A 23163-nucleotide genomic window follows, 5' to 3' on the forward strand; every position below is an offset into this window, starting at 1 on the left:
GCGGCGAGGCCAAGGCTGAGCGGTGGGTGGGCGGGGCGGCCCCGGAGTCTGCACCACGCCCCTCCAAGCCAACTCCGGCCACGTGGTTCCGGAGAATGGTGCCGACACCGTATATTAAGGTTCAAAGAGCTTGAAAACCTTTTTCGTTTAATCACCGTGGACCGGACAGTAGAGGTAGTTGCTTTTATGCCAGTTTGAAACATGAGAAAATTTAGGCTGATGTAGTTGAAGTAGTTTGCTTACAGCCATACATCCAACTGAGTATTTTGCTAAGTGCGTATCACTTCACCTTCTTCCCGAGTGTGTGTGTGTGTGTGTGTGTGTGTGTGTGTGTGTGTGTGTGTGTTTAAATCTCTGTTTGTAGAAGATAACAGGCCTGTCTCGTGGGGTATTTGTGAGGATTAAGTGAGATTAGCCGCTTATGTCTAAAAACAGGGCTTGGTTTAGTAAGCACGAGATAACCTGTGGTTGTTAATGACAAACTTGTGTTTGTCAAATCCTGCAGTTGTGTGTGGAAGGGAATTAATCACTTTTAAAGGAAAAAGTGAATAAATCTGAGATCTCAGAAGTTGAATGATTCAAACAAGTCCACTCTAAAGAATGGCCATTTCTGGACGCCTGGCTGGCTCAGTGGTGGAACTTGCCACATTTGATCTCAGGGTGGTGGGTTCAAGCCCCACATTAGGTGTGGAACCTTCTTTACAAAAAAACAAACAAACAACCCCCTGCAGAAATGGCTAAAGAATGGCTGTTTCTTTGACACTTCTCTAACCCCAACTGTGTCCCTTGCTGATGTAATTTATCCTCTGTGGCATCTCATTGCCTGAATGAATAAGTCCAAATACCTATCTAGGGTCATATTGTAGGCCCTTCCCAGTCTAGCCCCAACTGTCTCAGACTCATCTGCTCACTCTCTGACCTCAACTTATGTTCCCACAGGCCAAGTCTTTTGATTCCACCACTACATTCGCTTCTTACAGCTGCTCTAACAAATTACCACGAACTGTATGGTTTAAAACAACAGAAATGTATTGTTTTACAGTTCTGGAGGCTAGAGACCTCAAATCGAGGTGTCAGCAGGGAGTCCCCGAGACAGGAATCTGTTCTCTGCCACTCCCAGCTTCTGGCAGTTGCCACAAGTCCCTGCCAGCAAGCAGTTCCTTGACTTGTAGACCTATCACTCGATCTCTGCCTCTGTCTTCACATGGTGTTCTCTCCCTGTGTGTATCTCTCTTGTTCTCTTCTTGTAGGGCACGGATCATATTGGATCAGGGCCCACCTTAGTGATTTCATCTTAAGGTGATTACATCTGCAAAGACCCAACTTGCAAATTAGTTACATTCACAGGTACCTGGGATTGGAACATATATTTTGAGGGGATGCATTTCATCCCATAACCATCACTATTGTTAAGACCTAGCAATTATACTTCCAGCTATAGACCCCAGAGACCTCGTACATATATAAGGATGTTAGTGAAGCATTGTTGATGAAAGAAAAATGCAGGAAATAATATAGTTGCTCATCAATAGGTAAATAGATGTGTTGTTATACTCACATGATGGAGCGCTGTAGAGCTACTGACATGAACGAACTCAATTTATAGGTATCAAAATTGATAAACCGTAAAAATATTAAAAAGCAAGTTGCAGAACTGTAGGTTAGTATGGCACCACTTAGATAAAATTTTAACCTTCACAAAATCATTTCATACATTCATTTGTAAATGTATGTAAAGTTTGAAAAAATACTCCAAGGATACAGTTCAGTACAGGATCAGGCCCTTGTGGAGGGAATGACACAACTTTGTCATATTTGTCTCATAAAAAATTACAGGTAATATTAACGATGGTCATCATTTTGGGTGTGTATCTTTGTTATACTGGTCTCTGTAAAATATATATATATTCAAGTTTCTCATACAACAGCTGATTTGAGTTACTGGTAGGAAAGACAGATGAGAAGGGACAGACCTTACAAAGTAGGGCTACTAGGTAGAAAGAAGGTTGACACGGTAACCCAGGGAAGAAATTCTGGTTGTCTGAGTTCAGTGCAAGTGGCAGTGGTTGAGAAAAGATTACAGATCTGGGATATATCAAGGAGGTAGATAAAAAGGGTTTGGTGATTAGATGCAGGGAGAGGTGGAAAAGGGGTCTGAAATAATTGCCAGTATATCAGCTAAAACTGGGGTTGTCTGCAAGTCATAGCGACCCCAAATAATTGGCTTAGACAAGATGAAATTTACTTCTATGACTTAAAAATCTGGAGATAGGTAGTCCAGGGCTGGCATGGCATTTCTGCCCCACAAAGTCTTCAGGGACCGAGGTACTTCCAGCCTGTGACTCTGCCCTCCCTAAGTGTGGCTCTCAACCAGTGATCCCAGGTAGTAGCCACATGTCTCCATTCCAGCCAGGAGTCTAAAGGAAGGGGCAAAGATAAAGTGCAAAGGGTCCACACTAGCCATCATTTAAAGGAGCTAATAGGAGGCAGAACGTGGCAAAAATCAGATGGAGGAGAGGGAGCCAGCGGAGGGCCCAGGAGAGAGGACTTGGTTCCAGTTGTAGAAATCAGAGAACTATCTGGTCACCAGAGATTGACAAAAAGCTCTGCTGGCAAATCAATAACTCCTCTCAACCAAAAGCCCCACATTCTCTACTCCAATAGACTATAGAAACTTATAGAACTCTAGAAACTGAAAGGGCTTTCAGAGCTCATTTAGGACAGTACTTCTCACACTGTAGTGTGCATCAGCACTGCCCAGAGGTTTGGTTAAAATGCACATTCTGATTCAGCAGGTGTTGGGAGGAACCTGAGATTCTGCTTTTCTAAGCTCCCTGCTGAGGGCCGTGCTGCTGGCCAGTGGACCACATTTTGAGTAGCACAGATCTAGACTGTACCTTGCCAGCCCTTTATAGGTATCACAGGAAGCTTGTGTCTCCAACTCCAGACTTCCTACTATATATATGGAAAATCTGAGGCTGGAAGAGGGAAGTGACCCTTATTGCATAAGGTCACACAGCCAGCTGGGGTTTGAGACTAGAATCAAAAGCACAGATGAAGGATAGATTCCTTTGTACCTATTTCAGCACCACTTGCAGGTATTTCAGAGGATCCTTGATCTGCTCCCAGCCCTGAGTCAGCCCCTTGGTGGCCTTTCCAGGAATCCTCTCAGGGCTCCAGGCCCAGGCTATAGGAGAGGTCAGCCTTCAGGCCGCAGGGAGAAAAGTGCTAGTCTCCCCCAGTCCAGAGGACTGAAGATCCTTAAAGAAAGGAAGAGTTCTGCACAGACTTATGGCTGTTTTGGGGAGCACTCTGATCAACACCTGGGAGGATGAAGGAAGCAGCCCCAAAGAGTTGTCTTGAATTGAGGCAGTGGGGCCTACCTTTTGTACCTGTGCATCGACTCCCCCTCCCAGACTCCCTCTTGCCTCATCCTGCTGAGTGACCTTGCCTGGGCAAGTGGATGCTTCAGTGGATAGAGGGGCCGGGGACCTGAGCGGCACCCCAGAGCATCTAGTACACAACTGTGTATATAAAATCTGTAAGGAGAGTACTTGCAGTGCTCGTGTGTGTGTGTGTATAGCTGTATATGGACATGCCTGTCTTTGATGTCTGTGGAGGGCATGCATGTGCACGTGGGGGTGATTGTGTTTGAGTGAGACTTTGTGTTTGGCATTTGTGTGCATACGTGACGTGAGTGGTGTGTTTCTTTGCAGACGACCATGTACATGCCTGTTTGCATGCGAGTATTCCGTATGTGGGAGTGGTGGGGAGTAGTTGTGTGCCAGCTTTCAAGCCCATCGGACAAGAAGCTCTGTGGCCTCCTGTTGCTGAGGAGGACAGGGGAGACCTGTTGGGCCAGGGTGGGGATGCTGGGCTGCCTCAGTGGCCTTGGATGGAGAAGGGATAGTGCTGGGTGAGAGGGCTATCTCATTTGAGGAGGTAGCTCTTTCTTTGGACTGACCAGGCTCTTTTGTATCCTCACAGCCCTTGTCCTCTATGCCCAGCCTGCCTTAGGAGAAACACAAAGCCTCAGAAGAATAGCTTGGGGGATGTCTGGGGCCAGGCACTGCCCTGCCACAATCGGCCTCCTCCTAGCAGGAGGTGAGAGGGGTAGTTTCTGGGGACTGTGGTTCTCCTCAGGGTGCCGGAGCATCTTCTGAGCACCCCCCCTCCGAATATCCTGGTTTCTGGCTGGTGGGCCCTCTGGAAACTTCTCCCACCTTCTCACAGAGTGTCTGCAAACACTTTTCTGCGTATGTGAAATTACTCTGGAAAAGCCCACCTACCCATCTCTACCTGAGAACTCTAAGGATTTTAATACATGATTGAAAAATACTTTATTAATGGTGTCCTTCTGTGGCTCCCCTGTCATACAGCCCCTGGGTATGTCTTTGTTCTGCTTCACACTTAGACTTTCCACCAGAAGGAAAATCATCCAGTTCCCCCGTTGGCTAGGATCATGCCAGCAGGAGCTGCAGATTCCGGACTGTCCCTGGGCCGATGCTGGCTACCTGCAGTGAGTGGGGCAGAGCAGCACCTGCGGCAATGAGCCGTGTGGTGGGTCAGTACTGTGGGGTGGGCAGGGGCCAGACGTAGCTTGGAAGGAAGTTCTCTGGGTGTGCAGTTTTAGGAGCCCAGAGTGAAGAGTGGTTGTTGCTGGCTGGGGAGCCAGGAGAGGTGGCGTGGAGGAGGGGGCACGTGAGCGGGGCCCTGAATGCAGAGGAGGTGTTTCAACATCACCATCTGCACTTCCCAGCTTTCAGTGTCTGGGGAAACCAGGGCTGGACGAGGATGTCTCCCCGATTCACATGTGTGTGAAGTCAGTTCCCAGACAGGGAAGTGACTTACCCAGGGCCCTACAGAGCACCTCTGATAGGGCCTAGCCTTTCAGATAATTGGCCTGTTGTTGTTTCCAATCACTTCCACCCTTTCTGGCTACCTATGTTGGATCCACCCTGCCCTGCCCATGGGAGTGAGAGCCAGGGCTGAGATAGGAGGGCCTCCCCACATTCCACCCACAGATCCCAAATAGGCCCTCCTACCTATCCCAAGACCTGACATGCTCATAGTTGAGTCATTTCTGACTTATCTACCCATTTCCTTAAGCCAGAAATCCAAGAGTCATCCTTGATCTGGCTCTCCCTCGCCTCCCATACTCCCCAGTTGACCTCCAGGACATTTGTGGAATACTGCTACTGCTAAAACATTTATTGTCTCATTTATCCCTCACAGAGTGCTGTGAAGTGGGCACACAAAGTCCATAGCCAAGAAGGGGCAGAGCTGGGATTCAGCCCCAGCTTTCTCCTTATTATATGGAAGGAAATGGAGCCACTGTCCTCTTGCCATCCAGATGCAGCCCTCTCATGGGTCACACCAAAAGCCACTCACTGGACTGTTTGACTCTAGTCTTGCCCCTTCTATACATTGTCCCTACAGTAGCCAGTGGCCAATATTGGCCAAAACATAAACATAAACATAAACATAAACCTCTAAAACATATGGCCAATCATATCTCTCTCTTGTTTAAAATCCTCCAGAGGTTCCTCAAGATAGAGTCCAGTCCCCTCCACATAACCCTTGAGAGGCCTTGCAGGATCTGCCTATCATGGAGAGAGGCAGGTGCTGGCCTCCTCCCATGTCGCAGACAATGCCAGTGCTGCACACACACCCCTTGGGTCCTTCTACTGTCTTGGTGGCCCCTGCACCCCACGTGCCTTCACTCTCAACAGTCAGTCATGTGTCTAGGCTAGTGTTAGCCACCCGAGGAGGACATTGCAAAAAAGGCCAGTTACAAAAGAATATGTTTCATCTGTGTCTCTTAAAGTTTATTTATTTATTTTGAGACAGAGAGAGAGTGAGTGCACAAGTGGTGGAGGGACTGAGAGGGAGGGAGACAGAGAATTCCAAGCAGGTTCCACACTGTCAGTGCAGAGCCTGATGTGGGGCTTGAACTCATGAACTGTGAGATCGAGAGTCAGCCGCTCAACCAACTGAACCACCTAGGCCCCCCTGTCTCTGAGCATCTTTTTCCCCCCCCCCCAAATCATGGTTATTTTATTGAAGTGTTTCACCATTTGGAGATGTTAGGGCTAAAATAGGACTGGAGTGCCTGAGTGGCTTAGTAGGTTGAGCATGTGGACTCTGGGTTTCAGCTCACGTCCTAATCCTCACGTTGTCCCACATTGGGCTGAGCTGCCAGAGTAGAGCATGCTTGGGATTCTCTGTCCCTCCTCTGCTCATTCTCAAAGAACCTAAACTAGGACTCAGTGTAGAATAAAGGGGGTTAAGGCATTCACAGATGTCGGAGGGAAAACCGGTCCTTGGCTTCTTACTACCCGTGGACTAAAGGTTGTACAACACGCCATTAGGACAGAAATGGCTGTGAGGGGAGCCAGCCTTCAGGAGGGATGGGTGGGATGGAAGCCGCAGCTCAGGTCTGGGACAGCAGGCTGGGAAGTTAAGCTTTCCAAGCTCTAGGACATTGAGGATTTCCTCAGACAAGGCTGTCTCTGAGCATCTTAATTAAAGGTTGAAACTGATTTCAGGTTCTCTAAGTTCAGTAGCAAATGTAAATATAGGTGCCGCTGCCAGAGGAGTGCAGAATAGAGACGGTCAGCCTGTGATGTCAAGAAAAGTCACTTGGAGGAGAAAACACTTGATCTGACTCTAGAAGAATGAGTAAAATTTAAGGAAGGATGTTACCAGGATGAAGGAGCAGCACTTGTCAAGCCTGGAAGATACCAGAGGAAGAGGTAGATAGACAAAGTCAAGATGCTCCCAGATATTACAGCACGAGTTGGGGAGGAGCAGGAGGTGTTCCACCAGTGGTCTGATGGGGTTTTCATGGCAGGATTATCAGCTCCATTTTATAGGGACACAAAGTGTCTGAGGCCCCGAGAGTCCACATGAGTGGCTCCAGGCCACAGATCAGTAAGGTCAGAGCCAACCAGGCCTTCCTTGTTCCTCTCCCTGCAAGCATGCGGCCCTGAGAGGGTGACTGAGGGGATCCAGATAAGCCCAAGGCCTCGCTCAGCTGACTGTAGGCAGGGCAGGGACAGGGTGCAATCAGTGACCTCAAAGACAAGGCTGGAGGTTGCACTGGGGAGAAATTCCCTGTGCTCAGTGGTTAAGGGGATTTGAGTTCCTCAGCACAGTTTGGAGAAATAGGAGCCAATTTACACATTCACAGCATGTAGTTCCCCCAAGTAAGCTATGCTTTAGCCATGCTGAGTCCCTGACCGAGCCACACACACACAAAATAAGAACAAACTTTAGCTTCAAACTTGAAGCTCTTCTTTTGCCTTAACCTAAGCCATGTGTCTGGTCCCACTTCCAGGCCCAGGCATAGCTTTCATTGCTTTTGGAGGTTGAAGTAAACTCCTTCACACAACTTAAACGAGTATTTTTGTACATTTTTTAATCATTAAAGAAAAGAAAATGTCAGTATCACAGAAGACCAAGCCATTGATTTGGTGGACACAGCCTGTCCCCAACACTGGAGAGAGCATTTCCCGAAGAGTATGAGTGACATTAGTGTGGGGCACAGACCCCGAGAGGCATGATGTAGCCTTTTTGAAAAGACCCAGATGGGCTCGAGCTGTTCCCACCTCCAGCTTTGCTTGTTGGAGGCTAAAGAGGCTAATGCATACTGCATGGGACCAGAAGGCTGCTGCAGAAGGCTGGACTGACACACTGTGGAATTGCTGGACCGAAAGCTGCCTTTAGATGCCATTTCTTCAGAATGAAGCAACAATCTCAAACTGCATGAGAAGACAGACACCACCCAGCCCCCTCCCTCACTTTCAAGATGGAAAAAACACATGATTTGATATGGAAGATAACTCACTTCAAACCAGGAGTGAGTTCATGGTGTACACAATTAAAATCCAAAGCTTCCAGATTCCAGGCCATCATTCTTACTGGATTTAGCTATTTAGAAGACAGAAAAAGGCTTCTTGGTAACAAGTTTTTCCCTCCACTTGATTACTAAAGTTTTTGCCCTACCTGGCTTCCCAGGAATGGTAGAAAAACAAAGTGTGTTTGGTGGCAGTAAGAAGGCTGGGCAGCTCATGTATAAACTTCCAATGTTGCTGTCTTCTTTGTGCATTTGCTGATGGGTGTGTATTTTACTGGTGTGGCTCTATGCAAATATAGATCTGTTGGTTGCCCACACCATGTGACTTAGGAGTGACAAGTGTGGTTCCTGTCCACAAGAAGACAATGCCACTCACACCTGAGCTTGAAACTGTAGAACAAAACATCAGGTGTGGGTGCATGACAGTAGAGACGAAAAAGGTTGTTGACCTTCGAAAGACTCTTAGGTCATGTAGTTTAGCATTTTCTACAATACAGTCCATGCGATGGTAGTTTGCTGTCATGAGGAAACAAGGGTACTGCCGTCAAATGACATTTTGGAAACATTGGCTTAATTCAATCAAACAGGTTTCTTTTCTGCAGGGCTCTCTGACTTTTTACTATATGCCTTATAAATTTTTAGGGGAGATTTATTAGATGCAAGATTTCCCAGACCTCTGTGTCCACAGAACCCTTTTCTCCCCCAGAATAATCTCATGAGTCTAATGTTTCTAGGAAAATATCTTTTAAATGTTGACCTTTCCCATTATTCTAACTTTACAGATGAGAACACAAAGGTCTGAGAGAGAAGTGACCTGTCCTTCATCATAAAACTGGTGAGTGGTGGAACCAGAACTCCAACTCATATTTTCAGACAGAAATCTGAGAACCAAATCCCTTGTTTTCTACTGCATCCCTAACTTTGTGTCTTTAGCAGAGAAATTAATGGATAAAATAAGGCACAGTGACTGGCCAATAATTAACTAAGTGCGTTATTCACATGGTTTGATTAAAACTCTTAAGGGATAAGCATTGCAATTACCAATTTTACAAAACGTTAAGTTAGAAATTGTGAAAGATCTGAGATTGTACGTGACTTGCAAGCTTATGAATTAGTCTGGCACAATTTTATATACATACACTGACAGAAGATGTGACTGCTGGGTCAGCGACACAGATTTATTACTCACAGAAAAAACAGGAACCAGAACAGCATTTCCCCATGCTCCAGTTTCTGCGGGGAAATGCAATGAGGGCTGGGTGTTACCTGCACATGTAGTGAGGTGCCCCACAGGAGAGGAACCGTAAAATTAGGAAACTGATGACCTGCCCATCTTCCCCTCTGGAGAAGGGGAAGAGAGAGAGAGATTACTCATTATTCCAGAATGTAAGCCAATCTCCTAGGGAGAGAGGAGAAGGCTTATCTTTACTACTCTGGGACATCTCTGGGGAGGTAATAACAAAATAGCTCAGGAGGGAACATATTTCTAGCTTCCAAGGCTGTTTGCTATTCAAACATCCTAAAAAAATTTTTTTTTTAATTTTAGAGACAGTGCAAGCAGGGGAGAGGGGCAGGGAGAGTGGAGCCTGATGTGGGACTTGATCCCATGACCCTGGGAACATGACTTAAGCCAAAATCAAGAGTCAGATGCTCAACCGACAGAGCCACCCAGGCATCCCTCACACATATCTTTGGCTCAGAAGGTCCAGACCTGCAGAAAGTGAGGATTCCAGGGAGACATGTCTCCCAACAATGATATGGAAATTGAAGCTTAACATACAAACTATTTGACTTCACACAAGTGAAAGTACCAGGAAAATAAATAAATTAATAAGTGAAGGACCTAGGCAAGGCACTTTCTACTCCAGATGTAAATGACCACCTTGACAGGTAATGATGCAGAAGAAGGGAGGAGTAAAGTATATGAGTGCCTTGTGATCATGGCAGAAACCCTTCTATCAAAACCAAGTTGAAGATGTTCTCTGACATTCACAACCAGTTGCAGGAGCTCTGTAACTCAGGCACAGGACCAACACAGTTTTGCACCACTATTTTGCACAAGACCAGACCACACTGGTCTTACAATATAGTTTCCCTAGAAACCTGCTTAAAGTCAGAGATGTCCCATTCTAGCCATGAGGAGGCCCTCCCATGCTGGTCTTAATGTCAGCTTTCATTGTCTCTCTTTTTAAAATTGAGATCTAGGGGTGCCTGGGTGGCTCAGTCAGTTAAGCGTCCGACTTCGCTCAGGTCATGATCTCACGGTCAGTGAGTTCGAGCCCCGCGTTGGACTCTGTGCTGATAGCTCAGAGCCTGGAGCCTGTTTCGGATTCTGTGTCTCCCTCTCTCTGACCCTCCCCCGTTCATGCTCTGTCTCTCTCTGTCTCAAAAATAAATAAACATTAAAAAAAAATTAAAAAAATAATAAAATTGAGATCTAATTTCACATGCCACTCACATACCTAAATGAACCCTTTTAAAGTGTACAATTCAGTTGTTTTCAGCCTATTCAGAAGATGGTACAACTGTTACCACCATCTAGTTCAAGAACATTTTCATGATCCCAAATAGAAACCCCAAGCCTTCAGTAGTCATCTCCATTGCCATCCTCCTCATCCCTTCTTGAGATACATGTCTTTTGTGTCTGGCATTTCTTATTAATGTTTTCAGAGTTGACTCATCTTGCAGCATACATTTGCACCTCATTTCTTTTTAGGGCCAAATAATAGTCCATTACGTGGTTATACCACATTTTGTTTATCCACCTGTCAGTTGATAGACATTGGGTTGTTTCTACATTTTGGCGATCACAAATAATGCTGTTGTGAATATTCATGCATGAGTTTTTGTATGAACATGTCTCATTTCTCTTGGATGTACATGAAAGAATGGAATTGCTGGGTCATATGGTTACTCTGTGTTTAACATTTTGAGTAGCTGCCAGACTATTCCACAGTGGCCCTCCCATTTTATATCCCCACCAGCAATGTATGAAAGTTTGAATTTTTCCACATCCTCACCACTCTTCTTTTTGAAAAACTTATGGCTGTCTAAGTGGGTGTAAAGAAGTGTCTTATTGTGGTTTAGATGTGCATTTCCTGGATAATGATGTTAAGCATCTTTTCATGTGCTTTTTGGCCATTTGTGTATGTTCTTTGCAGGTATCTTTTATCCATTTAAAAAGTTGATTATTTGGGGCATTGGGTGGCTTAGTTGGTTAAATGTCTGACCCTTGATTTCGGCTCAGGTCATGATCTCATGATTCATGAGATAGAGCCCCACATAGGGCTCTGTGCTGACAGCATGAAGCTGGTTTGGGATTCTCTGTCTCTCTCTGCTCCTTCCCTGCTCGTGCTCTCTGTCTCTCAAATAAATAAACATTAAAAAATTAAAAAGTTGTTTTTCTTTTTATTATTGAAGTGTACAAATCCTTTATATATTCTGTATATTACACCTTAGCAGATAGGTGATTTGCAAAGATTTCCTCTCAGTCTGTGGGTTGTTTTTTCACAATCTTGATGGTATCCTTTGAAGCACAGAAATTTTACATTTTGATGAAGTCCAACTTGTCTGTTTCTTCTTTTGTTTCTTGTACTTTTGGTGCTGTATCTAAGAGGCCACTTTCTAATCAAAGTCACAGAGATTTATCCCTGTGTTTTATTTTTAGAGTTTCATGATGTGAGCTCTTACATTTAGGCCTTTGATCCATTTTAAATTAATTTTTGTATACGGTGGGGAGTAGGGGTCCAAATCCATTCTTTTACATCTCCAGATATCCCAGCATTATTTGTTGAAAAGACTTATTTCCCCACTAAATGGTTTTGGCATCATTGTGGGAAAACACTTGTTCATAGATGTATGGGTTTGTTTCTGGGCTCTTAATTTTCTTCCTTTGATGTCTATCTTTATGCCAGTACCACACTGTCTTTGTTATTGTAGCTTTGTAGTAAGTTTTGAAAATAAGAAGTGTGAGTCCTCCTTCAAGATGTTTTGGCTATTTAGGTCCCTTGAATTTCCTTATGAATTTTAGGATCAGCTTGTCAATTGCTGCAAAGAAGCCAGCTGAGGTTTTGGTAGGGATTACATTGAATCTGTTGGGGAGGATTGCCATCTGAACAATATTAAGTTTTCTGACCCACAAAGTGGGATTTCTTCCCACTTATTTAGATCTTCTTTAATTTTGACATGTTTTGTAGTTTTCGGTGTATAAGTCTTGTTCTTATTAGATTAAATTTATTCTTAAGTATTTTATTCTTTTTGATGCTATTACAGGTGAAATTATTCTCTTAATTTCATCTTTAGGTTATTCATTGCTAGTGTATAGAAATACAGCTACTTTTTTTCTATTGATCTTGTATCCTGCAACTTTCTGAACTTGCTTATTAGCTCATATAGTGTTTTAGTGGATTCTTTGGGTATAAGATATATATAAGATTCTGTTCTGTCTTTCTGATCTGGATGTCTTTATTGCTTTTCCTTGCATAATTGCTGTGGTATGATGTTGTACAATATTGAATGGAAGGGGCAAGAGTGGACATTCTTGTCTTGATCTTAGGGAGAAAGTGTTCAGTCTTTTTATCAAGTTGTATGACACTAGCTGTAGATTTTCCAAAGATGCTGTTAATGAGGTTGAGGAAGTTCCCTTGTATTCCTGGTTTATTGAGTGTTATGTATGTATGTATGTATGTATGTATGTATGTATGTATTTACTTATTTATTTATTTATGTATTTATTTATTTTCTTATTATGAAAGGGTGTTGGAGTTTGTCAAATGCTTTTTCTGAATCTGTTAAGATGGTTATGTGGTTTTGTTTTTATATTGTTGAGATGGTATATTATACTGATTGTTTTTTGTCTTTTGTACTTATGTTCCTGGGATAAATCTCACTTGGTCATAGTGAATAATTATTTTTATATGCTGTTGGGTTCCCTTTGCTAGTATTTAGTTGAGGATTTTTACATCTATATTCATAAAAGAAATTGATCTTTAGTTTAGTTTTCTTTTTTTTTTTTTTTTGTCATGTCTTTATCTAGTTTTGGAATCAGGGCAACAATATTGGTCTCAGTCACTAAGTTGAGAAGTGTTCCTTTCTCTCTTTTTTAGAAGTATCTATCATTTGCTGAACGTTGCTGAATGATTTTCTGCCACCAAAGACTTCTTGGGACCTGAAAATATTTCATATCCTTGCTCTTGACTTTGCGGTCTTATCTAGTAATGGAAAGACGTCAGTATTTAAAGTCAGAAGACCTAGAATTGGAAACTGCTTTTACCTTACCTGTTATGGACGCTGATCAAATTGAGAATTAAGATGATAATTACCTTTGTTATTACTATACTTTTTATCTCCATCATTTTTTCACTATTTATTATGAACTTTATATGCCTTTATTGTCTTTAAATTCCACAACAAACTTGTGGGGGCAGCTGCTACTATTGTCCCCATTTTGTAGCTAAGAAAACGTGGTATGAGAAGCCAGACTTCTTAAATTTGTGAACTTTGGCAGATGACAAGCCTGGAATTTCAACTGAAGTAGTCTGATCCAGAGGCCACAGTTTAATAACCAGAGGCCACAGTTTAATAACCAATTTCTAAACTCTTTTGAAGTGCCAGGCATCCTGTGTGTGTCTATGCATACGTGTGGGTGGGTGAATAAATTCTCCTGTATTTCACACAAACCTATGAGAGACGCATTATCATTGTCACTGTAAAGTTGAGGAGACTGAAACTGAGAAAAGCTTCAAAACTTGCAAAACATCAGAAGACTAATACATTGTATTAATGGCATCTGAACTAAGAGCTCCATCTCTGCCAAAGCTAAGTCCTGGCTACTATATGATTCTGATGTTTCTGAACTTGAGTTTTCTCATGTGCAAATAAATGTAATTAAAACTTTCCTAACCATGTCTAGGAGGAGCATCATGTGAGACTGCAGTATGTGAAAGCCCTCTAAGATATGTGTCATCATGATTGCCTTTGCTCATTTTTGTGCATCTCTTTCTTTGCCCCTCCTGTGCTTGTGCGTGTGCTCTCTCTCTCTCTTTCTCTCTCAAAATAAATAGATATATATTAAAAAACAAAACAAAACAGGTGCTCCTGGGTGGCTCAGTTGGTTAAGCATCTGACTCTTGATTTTGGCTCAGGTCATGATCTCACAATTTTTGAGACTGAGCCCCTCATTGGGATCTGTGCTGACACCACAGATCCTGCTTGGGATTCTCTCTCTGTTCCTCCCCAAGTCTCGCACATGTGCTCTCTCTCTCTCTCTCAAAATAAATAAATACACATTTAAGAAATAATGTGAATGATAATAATGCTGCTCCAAAAAATTTAAGTTGTATTAAAGTGGAAACTCTCTTTTCATGCAAATCCTGCCATTTGGAGGCTGGCTGTGAACCATCCTCTGATCTACTTTTGTGGTCAGAAAGTGTTTTCAAAATCAAGAGGAGACATATTCTCAAGGCAAAAACAAATATAATAAATGTCTTCTGCTTCCTAATTGTGCCCTTTGTTTAACTCAAGGGAAGCGTCTGCAGAAATGCAGGTCAAGAATCCAATAACTTTTGATTTTGGAATTTACATTATCCAGTTAACCTCAATGCTGGCAAAAACTATCCTTTTGTTTTTGTTTTGTGGGGAGAAGTGGAGTCTCTTGGAGGTGGAAAAATAAAGACTTGTTGATTCAATGCATTTTGTACTAGATTAGCAAGACTGAAGACATGTCCCTGGGCCTCAGGTTGACTCTATTTTGCTGAGATAGGAAGGAACCCCACAGGTACACACAGGTCTGGGGCTACATATGCTGTAGAGTGGATTCATCACTAAGTCATCCTTCTAAAGTTTATTTTTTTCTTTTTGAGAGAGAGAGAGAGAGTACACGAGAGCAGGGGAGGGGCAGAGAAAGAGGGAGAGAGAGAGAATCCCAAGTAGACTCCACACTGTTAATGGGGAGCCTGATGAAGGGCTTGATCCCATAAACTGCAAGATCATGACCTGAACTGAGATCAAGAGTCAGACGCCCAATCAACTGAGCCACGCAGACACCCCTATTTTCTTCTTTATTAAAAAAATGTTTATTTATTATTTAAAAAAATTTAAATGTTTTTATATTTGAGAGAGAAAGAGAGAGAGAGAGAGAGCCCACATGTGAGCATGGGGAAGGGGCAGAGAGAGAGGGAGACACAGAATCCGAAGCGGTCTCCGGGCTCTGAGCTGTCAGCACAGAGCCCAATGCAGGGCTTGAACTCACAAGCAGTGAGATCATGACCTGAGCTGAACTTGGACGCTTAACCAACTGAGCCACCCACAAAATGTTTATTTATTTAGAGAGAGAGAGAGAGAGAAAGAGAGCACATGCATGAACTGGGGAGGGGCAGATAGAGAGGGAGAGAGAGAATCCTAAGCAGGCCCTGCTCTGTCAGCTCAGAGCCTGATGAGGGGCTTGATCTCATGACTGTGAGATCGTGACCTGAGCCAGAATCAAAAGTAGGACAGTCACCTGACTGAGCCACCCAGTGCCCCTAATTTACCCTTTTAAACTGTACAATTCAGGGTGCCTGGCTGGCTCAGTTGGAATACTACCTGACTCTTGATCTTGGAATAGTCAGTTTGAGCCCTACATTGGATGCAGAGATTACAAAAACCACAAACAAAAACAAAACTTAAAAAAAAGTATACAATTCAGTGGTTTTTAATATATTTACAGAGTTGTATAACTATCATTGTATACATTTTTGAGCTTTTTCATCATTCCTCAAAGAAATTTTATATCCTTTAGCAGCTACCTGTCATTGCTCCCCTTCCCACCCTGACTAGGGGATGACCCTGGGCAACCTCAGTCACCTCTCTCCTGGCTTTGCCAATGTTGGTTAGTTGTAGGATTGTTATCTGAGTTCTTTCTTTCTCTAGCCTTTTAGCAGTAAGATGTCTTCTTTTAACTGATTGAGGAAGAATAGAAAAAAAAGTCCTGTATAAATCCAGCTTGAGGGAGATCACATGTGTTGGCTTAAGTGTTAGCTATCTGCCTTCCTATCTACTTTAATAGTCATCCTCTGGCTTCAATGTCAGTTATCATGTTTGATGGGGTCATTGTACTTGCTGAGGATATTCTCTCTCTCCTCCAACCTGAGTAAATTGTTGTGCTCAGAACAAGGACTCAGAATTCACACAGGTCACATAAGAGCCACAGAAAGTACAGATAATTAAAGTCTTGACCAGATCCATAGGAATGAATAGTTTGGATGTCACTTTATGCTGTGTCTGTGAAATGGCATTTCAGATGTAGAAGGAAAAGTCACATTGTCTAACTCCCCTGATCAAAAATTTTCTCTGGGTAAACTCCTACATTTGTCATAGAGGCCTTTGTGATCTTGTCCTTGATTGGCTACAGTAAATATTTATTGATCATCTCATACATAAACAGCCGAATGCATGTTTAGATAGTTTGTCTTTTGCTGTGTCTCTCCCCAGACAGGTCACCTGTGCTCCCTGACATCTATATGCCCACATAAATCTGTGCACTCCTGCTTTCCTCAGTGAACTCTTACTCATCCTTTAGACTGAATTCAAGCTCCAGCTCTTCTCCAGAGTCTAGCCTAATTTCTTCCACTTGGTGTCTTCTCAGCACACTTGTGGTAGATTGAAAAGTAGAGCCACAGTGTTTTGCAGCTCTTCCTGTGAAAAAGAAGAGTTGTTTCCTCATTTACCCTCTTGGAATGCAGCCCTGAGACCACTGGGTAAAGAAACTCTGTCTGGCCTTCCAGAAGTTAGGAGGCTAGTGGAGGAAAGCCTAGGTACCCTGGCCACTGCAGTGTCGGTCAGTCCCTTGTAGTTGAGCTATCAAATGATTGCAGACACATGGGTGAGCTCAGCCAAGATGCAGAATCATGAGCAAACAAATGATTGTTATTTTAAGCCACAAAATATTGGAGTGGTTTGTTACACAGCAGTAGATAACTGATAACAATGGGCTATTTTTCTTGGTGTTTATGAAGGTCACAGAAAACTATGGGAAGGAGAATTGTCCTCAGTGGAAAATCCTCTCTTTCTTCTACTTTTTTAAAAAGTGTATTTATTTGAGAGAGTGCACAGCAGGGGGCAGGAGGGGACAGAGAGAGTGAGAGAGCGAGAGAGCGAGAGAGCGAGAGAGCGAGAGAGAGAGAGAGAGAGAGAGAATATCCCAAGCCCCCCATGCAGGGCTTGAACTCACAAACTGTGAGATCATGACCTGAGCTGAGCCACCCAGACACCTCTCTTCTATTTTCTTTATAAATTTAACTCCCATTCACTATTTGTAAGGTTTCAAATTAGGTAACCATTCTCTGAGGATCCTTCTCTGACTACCCAGAGTTAAGGTCAGGTGCCTCTTGGATGGGCTCTTTTGCACTCTGTCTTTATTATAGAACATTTCATGTTTTATAGTTGTAAGTCCCTTTTTTTTCCTGCTCTGCTTTCACAGTGAAGGCCCTGTGACAGCAGAGACAGAGCCTACCTCCAACACCATTATGCATATCACGGTATATGGAAGAATTTTCCGCTTATGGATCTCATTGGTTCATCAAATATTTGTTGGTGCACTGATCAGGCCATCTATTTCATTTGTGGGACAGCACTTGGTGTGACAATGCTTTTCTTTATAATGAGATAAACGCTGTGTACCTTCAGTTCATAGGCCTGCATCTGATCACCAGAGCCAGATAATAAAGGCTATGTATGTTTGAGTACAGGTGCTATGCTCCCCCTGTTAGGTCATTTCTTCTTCAGCTCATGGCTGTCCTAATCTCTCTTCTCTGATTAATAAAACTAATCTTAGGGGTGCCTGGGGGGCTCAAGGGTTAAGCATCTGACTATGACTCAGGTTATGATCTCGCAGTTTATGAGATCAAGCCCCGCATTGGGTTCTGTGCTGACAGCTCAGAGCCTGGAGCCTGGTTCAGATTCTGTGTCTCCCTCTCTCTCTGCCCCTCACCCGCTCATGTTCTGTCTCTCGGTCTCTCTCTGAAAAATAAGTAAACATTAAAAAAAATTAAAAAAATAAAATTCACCTTATGTCATAATAAGTTGGCATCAATAGCCATTCTTCAGGTAAACAAAACCTGCTATAAATGTAACAAGACCTTAGTACCATCCTGAGAAGTCCTAGACAGAGTGTGATGACCATTTCAATTGCTTAAAACTGTATTCTTTTATTCCTGCAACCTAAGCCCATCAATATGTTGACTGTAATGGCCCTGTGGCTGGCAGTAGTATATAAAAAAAGACTTCAGGGCCAGATTTATGTAACATCTAACCTTAAACTAAGAATGTAGCTTATTTCCCCACTTACAGCAATGGACAGATCATCCAAACAAAATCAATAAGGAAACAATGGCTTTGAATGGCACAATGGACCAGATGGACTTAACAGACATATTCAGAACATTTCATCCTAAAGCAGTGGAATATACATTCTTCTCCAGTGCACCTGGAACGTTCTCCAGAATAGATCACATACTGGGACACAAATCAGCCGTCAACAAATACAAAAAGATCAGATTATACTGTGCATATTTTCAGACCACAATGTTATGAAACTCGAAATCAGCCACAAGAAAATATTTGGAAAGATAACAAATACTTGGAGACTAAAGAACATCCTACTAAAGAATGAATGGGCTAACCAAGAAGTTAAAGAGGAAATTAAAAAGTACATGGAAACCAATAAAAATGATAACACCACAGCCCAAAAACCTCTGGGACGCAGCAAAGGCGGTCATAAGAGGGAAGTATATAGCAATCCAGGCCTTCCTAAAGAAGGAAGAAAGGTCTCAGATATACAACCTAACCTTACACCTTAAGGAGCTGGAAAAAGAACAGCAAATAAGACCCCAAACCAGCAGAAGACAGGAAATAATAAAGATTAGAGCAGAAATCAATGCTATCGAAACAAAAACAAATGAACAAACAAACAGTAGAACAAATCAATGAACCAGAAGCTGGTTCTTTGAAAGAATTAACAAAATTGCTAAACCCATAGCCAGTTTGATCAAAAAGAAAAGGGAAAGGACCCAAATAAAATCAAGAATGAAAGAGGAGAGACCACAACCAACACAGCAGAAACAGAAACAATAGGAGAATATTATGAACAATTCTACACCAATAAAATGGGCAATCTGGAAGAAATGGACAAAGTCCTAGAACCATATATACTACCAAAACTAAAACAGGAAAAATAGAAAATTTGAACAGACCCATCACCAGTAAAGAAATCAAATTAGTAATCAAAAATCTCCCAAAAAACAAGAGTCCAGGCCCAGATGGCTTTCTAAGGGAATTCTACCAAATATTTAAGGAAGAGTTAACACCTATTCTCTTGAAGCTGTCCCCAAAAATAGAAATGGAAGGAAAACTTCCAAACTCTTTCTATGAAGCCAGCATTATCTTGATTCCAAAACCAGACAGAGACCCCACTAAAAAGGAGACCTATAGACCAATTTCCTTGATGAACATGGATGCAAAAATCCTCAACAAGGTATTAGCCAGCCGGATCTAACAATACATTAAAAAAATTATTCACCACGACCAAGTGGGATTTATACCTGGGATGCAGAGCTGGTTCAATATCTGCAAAACACTCAATGTGATTCATCACATCAATAAAAGAAAGGAGAAGAACCACATGATCCTTTCAATAGATGCAGAGAAAGCATTTGACACAGTACAGCATCCTTTCTTGATAAAAACTCTCAAGAAAGTAGAGATAGAAGGATCATACCTCGAGATCATACAAGCCATATATGAAAGACCCAATGATAATATCATCTTCAATGGGGGAAAACTGGGAGCTTTCCTCCTAAAGTCAGGAACAAGATAGGGATGTCCACTCTCTCCATTTATTCAACATAGTATTGAAAGTCTTAGCCTCAGCAATTAGACAACACAAAGAAATAAAAGGCATCCAAATCAGCCAGGAGGAGGTCAAATTTCACTCTTCACAGATGACATGATACTCTATATGGAAAACCCAAAAGATTCCACCAAAAACCTGCTAGAGCTGATTCATGAATTCAGCAAAATCGCAGGATATAAAATCAATACACAGAAATTGGTTGCATTCCTGTACACCAAGAATGAAGCAACAGAAAGAGAAATCAGGGAATCTATCCCATTTACAATTGCACCAAAAACCATAAAATACCTAGGAATAAATCTAACCAAAGAGGTGAAAAATATATACAATGAAAACTGTAAAAAGCTTATGAAATAAATTGAAGAAGACACACACAAAAAAGGAAAAATATTCCATGCTCCTGGATAGGAAGAACAAATATTGTTAAAATGTCAATACTTCCCAAAGCAATCTACATATTTAATGCAATCCCTATCAAAATAACACCAGCACTCTTCACAGAGCTAGAACAAACAATCCTAAAATTTGTATGGAACTAGAAAAGATCCTGAATAGCCAAAGAAATCTTGAAAAAGAAAACCAAAGCTGGAGGCATCATAATCCCTGACTTTAAGCTGTATTATAAGCTGTATTCAAGCTGTAATCATCAAGACAATATGCTACTGGCACAAAAACACACACTCAGATAAATGGAACAGAATAGAGAATGCAAAAATGGACCCACAAACGTATGGACAACTAATCTTTGACAAAGCAGGAGAGAACATCCAATGTTCTCGTCAACAAGTGGTGCTGGGAAAACTGGACAGCAACATGCAGAAGAATGAACCTGGACCACTTTCTTACACTATACACAAAAATAAACTCAAAATGGATGAAAGACATAAATGTAAGACAGGAAGCCATCAAAATCCTCGAGGAGAAAGCAGGCAAAAACCTCTTTGACCTTGGCTGCAGCAACTTCCTATTCAACGTGTCTCCAGAGGCCAGGGAAACCAAAGCAAAAATGAACTATTGGGACCTCATCAAAATAAAAAGCTTCTGCACAACGAAGGAAACAATCAGCAAAACTAAAAGGCAACCGACAGAATGGGAGAAGACATTTGCAAATGACCTATCAGATAAATGGTTAGTATCCAAAATCTATAAAGAACTTACCAACCTCAACACCCAAAAAACAATCCAGTGAAGAAATGGGCAAAAGACATAAATAGATACTTCTCCAAAGAAGGCATCCAGATGGCCAACTGACACATGAAAAAATGCTCAACGTCACTCATCATCAGGGAAATACAAATCAAAATTGCAAAGAGATACAACTTCACACCTTTCAGAATGGCTAATGTTAACAATTCAGGCAACAACAGATGTTGACGAGGATGCGGAGAAAGAGGATTTCTTTTGCACTGCTGGTGGGAATGGAAGCTGGTGCAGCCATTCTGGAAAACAGTATGGAGGTTCCTCAAAAAATTAAAAAGAGAACTACCCTACGACTCAGCAATTGTACTACTAGGTATTTATCCAAGGAATACAGGTATGCTGTTTCAAAGGGGCACATGCACCCAATATTTACAGCAGCACTATTGACAACAGCCGAAGTATGGAAAGAGCCCAAATGTCCATTGGATGAATGGATAAAGAAGATATGGTATACACACACACACACACACACACACACACACACACACACACACAATGGAGTATTACTTGGCAATCAAAAAGAATGAAATCTTGCCATTTGCAACTATGTGGATGGAACTGGAGGGTATTATGCTGAGTGAAATCAGTCAGAGAAAGACAAAAATCATATGACTTCACTCATATGAGGACTTTAAGAGACAAAACAGATGAACATAAGGGAAGGGAAACAAAAATAATATAAAAACAGAGGGGGACAAAATATGAGACTCGTAAATATGGAAAACAAACACAGGGTTACTGGAGGGGGTGTAGGATGGGGGATGGGCTAAATGGGTAAGGGGCATTAAGGAATCTACTCCTGAAATCACTGTTGTGCTATATGCTAACTTGGATGTAAATTAAGAAAAAATGCAGCTGATTTTATTTTATATATTAACATTTTTGAGAACAAGTTAGGCAATTTTCATATAACTTAAAAAGGTTTATATGGTGATGAGGCATTGTGGGTGCTATTATGATTACAGAAAACTGCATTTTATATGATACCTGTGAGAATTCACATGTACCATACCATTTACCTATGTCTTGTCTTTGTTAAGAAAATGCCTACTTAGTATTTGGCAAAATTCTTTGTTTATTTCGACTAGATTTTATTTGTAGAAGGAAAAAATTGTGTTATTGTGACACTGAATTCCTTTCAAAGAACTGGATATTGTCATGTTCCCCCTCCTATATTGTAGCAAAAGCTGTAATAGTAGAAAGAATGGGGTTTGGAATCAGACAAATTTGGTTTGAATCTTTTTTTCTGTCATAGGTAGTGTAGGACAATGGAGAAGTGACTAACCTGCACTGAATATCAGTTACTTGAAGTAAAAATAGAGGATAAAGTTATTTCACAGAGACTGGCATGGGGAAGTGCTCAATAAACATCAGTGAATTATTTGTTTGTGGTTTCCTGCAGTTCTTGGATGTGCAAGGTACAACTGCCTGGTTGACATTGGGGGCTAGTAAATCCTGACACCGAAACTGTTGTTTAATATGCTACCTCTCTAGTGATTTCTATATTTAAAATAGGAAGTAAGGAACAGGTAGACGATCCCTCTGAACCTTGAGATTTGGTAGTTAAGGGGTCTTTTCTCAGCTTGGACATCTTTTGTGGGCTGTGCGTGTGTGTGTGTGTGTAAAATAGCAACACCTGGGGATGCCTGGGTGGCTCAGTCTGTTGAGCGTCTGACTCTTTAAACAAATTTTTTTAAAAAATGTTTATTCATTTTTGAGAGACAGAGAGAGCATAAGCAGGGGTGGGGCAGAGAGAGGGGGAGACAGAATCAGAAGCAGGCTCCGGGCTTTGAGCTGTCAGCACAGAGCCCTACGTGGCGCTCAACGAGGGTCTCTAACTCACAAACCATGAGAGCATGACCTGAGCTGAATTCAGACACTTAACCAACTAAGCCACCCAGGGGCCCCAGGTGTCTGACTCTTGATTTTGGCTCAGGTCATGATCCCAAGGTCATGGGATTGAATCCTGTGTCAGGCTCTGCACTGAGTGTGGAGACTGCTTAAGATTCTCTCTTTCCCTCTCTGCCCTCTCTGCCACTCACATGCACACTCTTTCTCTCTCTAAAATAATAAAATAGCAACACCTCTGTAGTATGTAATAGTAGTTTCTTTTTTTCTTCTTTCTTTCTTTCTTTCTTTCTTTCTTTCTTTCTTTCTTTCTTTCTTTCTTTCTTTCTTTCTTTCTTTCTTTCTTTCTTTCTTTCTTTCTTTCTTTCTT

General features: G+C 42.1%; 1 long non-coding RNA gene across 1 annotated transcript; it reads left to right on the forward strand.

The window, feature by feature from the left end:
- Positions 1-15: 15 nt before the first annotated feature.
- On the forward strand, positions 16-13940 carry LOC123382252. The gene is made up of 3 exons (XR_006590341.1): positions 16-174; positions 8641-8693; positions 12964-13940. It is a non-coding gene; the product is annotated as an uncharacterized LOC123382252 (long non-coding RNA).
- Positions 13941-23163: the final 9223 nt, after the last annotated feature.

This window comes from Felis catus, chromosome E2, assembly GCF_018350175.1.
Source record: "Felis catus isolate Fca126 chromosome E2, F.catus_Fca126_mat1.0, whole genome shotgun sequence".
Classification (NCBI taxonomy): Eukaryota; Metazoa; Chordata; class Mammalia; order Carnivora; family Felidae; genus Felis; species Felis catus.